Source organism: Hibiscus syriacus, unplaced genomic scaffold, assembly GCF_006381635.1.
Source record: "Hibiscus syriacus cultivar Baekdansim isolate YM2019G1 unplaced genomic scaffold, ASM638163v2 tig00110331_pilon, whole genome shotgun sequence".
NCBI lineage: Eukaryota > Viridiplantae > Streptophyta > Magnoliopsida > Malvales > Malvaceae > Hibiscus > Hibiscus syriacus.
In genome coordinates, this window is record NW_024062687.1 from 1143575 (window position 1) to 1148704 (window position 5130).

At 36.0% G+C, this 5130-nt stretch overlaps 1 pseudogene; it reads right to left on the bottom strand.

Moving 5' to 3' along the window:
- Positions 1 to 932: 932 nt before the first annotated feature.
- On the bottom strand, positions 933 to 4585 carry LOC120119109 (annotated as a pseudogene).
- Positions 4586 to 5130: the final 545 nt, after the last annotated feature.

Here is a 5130-nt window from a genome sequence, read left to right on the forward strand (position 1 = left end):
TACGGTTTGTGGAGCTCAAAATTTGTTGATAATTTAGTGAATTTACTAGTTTTGTATTAAATTGTTTGAGTAGATGTTAATTATGCTTGTTTTTGGTTAAATCGGGGGGCTTAAGTTGAACTGCTAGTTTGTACACTCTTTTGAATGGCAGAGTTGAGTGATTTTTACAAATTGGTGGTTTGTCATTGTGATTAGTTCTTTTTAATCTCATTGCTTAATTGACATTGATTTCAGAAGACTCACATTATTTAGAAATTTATTGCATTTGAGGGCTAAATCATATTCTTTGATTATATCATAGCGCTGTAAGGTGTTTGTTGCATTTCAGATTCAGATTGTATCAAGTTGAACGGAGCTGTTGAAGGCGGAAGAGTCATACGGCCAATATCTCAGTTGGTGTTTTGTTTCATATTTGATTTGAGAAGCCTCATATTAGGTGGAAGTTTTTGGCATTAAAGTGCTAAATCATAATCTTTGATTGTTGTGATCATTCAGTGGGCAAGTTTACCGAGGTGTTTGTTGCATTGCATTCTAGTTTCAGGTTGTATTGAGTTGAATGGAATCATTGAAGGCATAAGAGTTATATGTGAAAAAGATCTCACTATATTTACAGTATTTGTTACATTTTGGTTTCAGATTGTATTCAGTTGAAGTGGAGTCATTGAAGGCACAAGAGTTTACCTGGAAAAAGATTTCAGTATATTTACAGTATTTGTTGCATTTGAGTTTCAGGTTGTATTGAGCTGAATGGGAGTCATTGAAGGCGTATGAGTTACACGGCAAATATCTCCGTATATTTGCAGGAGGGCAACTTCTTTAAGCGGAAGTAATCAGGCAAGTAGATTATTTGTAAGGGTGGTAGTGTGTTTTTTTAGAGAATATCATGCTTTACTTATATAAGCGGAAGTAAATCATTAGCTGCAAGTTGAACTCTATATGTATTGTTTCAATGCTTTTTTATACAATGGACTTCGTTGCCGGCGATTAAAGAATGGATTGCAGATACTGACATTCAAACATCATACTAGTCGGATGGTGAGGATAATCTCTAGGTTTTGTTTAGAATGATATGGCTTGGCTAGCAGTATTACTTGGGTGATAGACAAAAGTAACTACATTTGAGAAACAAATCTTCATAAGAAAATGTCTTTTAATTCAACAAGACAAATTTGATCCTTTATTCTGCCATTCAAGGATGAGGGCACGAAGGGTATGATTTGGGGTCAAGAATTTATGCTTAAGACACAAATTTGTCATGGGAGAAGTATCATGCCCCAACTTAAGCCATTCTTCTATGGCTTCCAATTCATATGAAAAACCATCAGCTGCTACATGTGGATTTTTCATCACTTCCTGCACCCACAAACACCAGTTTCAAGCATATCAAAAACATAATCAGAACATAATTGTAATGAATAGAGTTTTTTAGGGATTTATCATTAGATCAACCTGGAATATGGGGCAGAGGAAAACACTTGGTTCTGGTACATCGTTTGCATCTTACATGTTTACATTCTCCTTGCACACCACTTCAATTCCTCCTCTAGCCACCAAATATTCAGCTTTCTTTTTCAACTCATCAAGCTCTTCCACCACGGTCGCAATCTGCAAATTCGGGTTCACCCCATGGCTCACCGACATGCATTTCATGGATATTCCTGCAAGTTCTACTGCCAATTCTAAAGGCAAATTTCCTGCCTTCTCATCCAAAACCTGAGCAAGGGTCGCCCGGTCCACCACAGCATCTTCAATCAACCATGCACAGTTCCTCCCAGTTAACATTTGCATCAATAGGACCCCAAAAGCCCAGATGTCTGAACTAAGATCATAATAATCACGGTGTTGTCTCAAGCCATAGCCGCTAATCTTTGCAACAAGATTACAGTCCAAGAGGATGTTGGATGTCGTCAATTGACCTTGAACTATGGGTCTCGGCTTAGCCAAGTGTAGGAAGACCAACCCCATGCAAACTTCACGAGCTAACAGATCCGATCGCACCACCCAAGGACCCAGTTTTTGTTTTTTGTCCTACAGTTTCTTTGGTGGATAAACAAAATGTCTCTCAAGCTACCATTATGCATGTATTCGTAGATCATGCATGTCAGCTCCGAGCAGAATCCCATCGTTGCAACCAAATGCGGATGTCGAATGTCAGTAAGAAGCCTCACCTACGTATATGATATTATTCACTGTTTTATTACACTAAACCAATAGTATCCTATTAATACCTTTTCCAAGAAGAAATATTGAGCATGGAAGATGATGCTTCCTATGCAATCCCCAATTCTATTAGATCCAATTATTACAGTAAAGAAAGAATCCATACCTTAGCTTGAAAATCTTCTTGAGATGTCCCTTTAACAGAACTTAACATCTTGATGGCAACTGTTGAATGATTGATTCGTCCTCGATAAACATTCAACCAATCCCCACATGATTTTAATGGTAAACGTTCTGAGAAGTTCAGTTGCCAATCTGATATTGTCAGCCGTGTATTCTTTAAAGATACACCTTAGCTCCTCGATCTTGCAACCATTCTAAGTGCTTCTTTTTCTCTACAAAATTCTATTCTCGAGTTCTCTTACCATCTCGGCTATTGTAACTTCAGCCTTGTCTAACTGAGACTCAGAAAGTGCTCTTACCTTGGTTGATACCTGGAGTTTGTTTGATAGTTCAGCTTGGAGTTCCTTCAGTTAATTAAGCCTATGTTTGCTCTCTTCAACATCTCTTATTACTTCATAAAGTTTCTCTTTTCCAGTGTCCAACATGCTCTTTATCTCTAGCCGTTGAGTGATCTCTTCTCTTATCAGAGTTTCCAGTTCCTCAGCCTAAATAAACACGATTGAATTTAAGGCATCAAATCAACAACAAATTTTAAAATATTTGTAGGTAAATCAAGAGCTTGAGTAATACCCTGGTATTGCATAAATAGTAGCCCATTTAGCTTTTGCTTGCCTTTCCATATCAGCCTTTGCTTCTTTCTCCTTCAAATGAACAATCTCATGAGCTTCATCTATCTTACATTGCACAAGTTCCATTTCGCCTGCATCGTTCTGACAATGGGACATATTTGTCAGTAAATCACTATCTTGAGACCAAACATAGCTAATTATCCTATCACTGGCAAATGCCTCCCTAGTCAAGAAATGGACATGGATAAGATAGAAAAAGTAAAAGGTACTGTAGCAAAAAGAAAGATTAGTTAGGCATAAAACAAAATTTTCTAACTGCCACAACATTATCATCACAAATTCCGGAAAAGGAAAACATAGACAATGATCTCATCTCACCATGTTGGAACTTGTGTTTTCTGGTGTGTTCGACTCTGTTGGATTAGTTTGAAACAGATCATCAATCTCCTCATCGAAATTCAAAGACAATGCACATTATTTTCCCACCGGTTCTTGGATGAATCATGGTTAATCAATGGAGGGCATGAACATGTTTGACGTCTGATCAGCGGGGAACTATCACTGAAAATTCTTCCCAAGAAGTTTCTAATGCTTGGTTTTCTTTTATTTTTGCAACCATTATTTCTCGGTCATCCTCCATGTACCCTTCATCAATGTTTCCGTTGAGGACCACCAATTTGCCTCCACATATAACGTATAGCTCACAAAAACCAGGCTTGTTTTGATGAACATAGAATGCTCCACTTATTGCACTCTTTGATCTCCTATGGTTGAATGAATCAATTCATGGAAAGACCTAACTTGAATATAAAATCAGAGAATAATTCGAAATTAAGAAATTTTCCATACCAGGATGAGGATTTCATGAATGTCATTCCCATGACAAGTTTGCCGATTTCGAGTCCTGTCATCAAATCTACTATGAGCTGGTGGATAGGTTCATCATATTTCTCTACTTTTAATATTTCAGCTTTTACCTATGAAAAACAAACCCAGAAAACTATTATAATAAGATCAATGGCAACACAGTAAAAACTAATAAAAGTTAAAACAACCATAGCCAAAAAGCAAATAAAACAAAACCTTGCCACAGAAAGTTATATACTTGGAAAGTAACTTGTCTGTCTTCTCTTGCTCATACCTCCTCAACATTTCCAGCTTCTCTTCACTCGCGGCGGTCTCCGGAAGCTTCCCGACTGATGAAGGAGATGAAAAATGGATGATCAAATGAAGAAATAAAAGGAAATGAACATCGCTTTTTGAACTTACATGGGGTGTAAACAAAGTCCTTGGAAATTTTGTAAGTAGCATGAAGGATGACTATGGAGAATGATTGAGAACTCCATTTTCTTAGTGTCCAAGCCAGCGTCTTATATCCATCACGTATATCGTTTCCTACAGCAACATAAACCGTTTCCACTTGAGTAGGAGTTCCCATTGGTGATCTCAGACGATTCATGGCTCAAACAGCAGGCTCTTAAAGAAAATCCCAATGAACATCCATGGGAATATAGCTACAAAGGATTAATGTGAATTTTTCCTGGAAATCATAAGGAAGTTGAATTTTGTTGTTTGGTTAATGATTTTGTCAAAGGTTTGTTGAGGAACTTATAGATATTTTTGAAGAAAAAAGGAAGTTACTTGGTTGTCTTCAAGAGAGTAGGACGGCTAATTTGGAGCTTAATGCATGTATGTATGGATTTGGATCAAAATTAATGACGCAGTTTCTTTTTAATTTGATGGAAACATTGCATTAAATATGACTTTTTTTTCCCCGACAACTATTCGATCATACTGGAACACAATCCATTCACGCGTAAACCTATTCCAATTTCTTCTTAATCCCGTCAATTTTTTAAACAAAGGGCTAATTGCATTAGATATCCACAACCTACTCTTAACATTGGTTTCGGTATTAAATGTAAGTACAGATCTTAATATATATAAAACATATTTAAAATACAATCAAATTTTATGTACTTATATACCTACTATATTGATAATTTGAACCTAATATATACAAGAAAAAAGATAGCATCATTAAAATTTAGAATAATTTTTTCTTTCTTTTTTCTCCTTACACGTCATATTGAAATTTGATTTACATGGTTTAAATATATTTCATTTAGATCCAGACTAATATTTAATGTTTAAAATGATGAGTGTACTAATAAAAATGTGTTAATTGATGTAATATTAATACCTTAGAGATAAAATC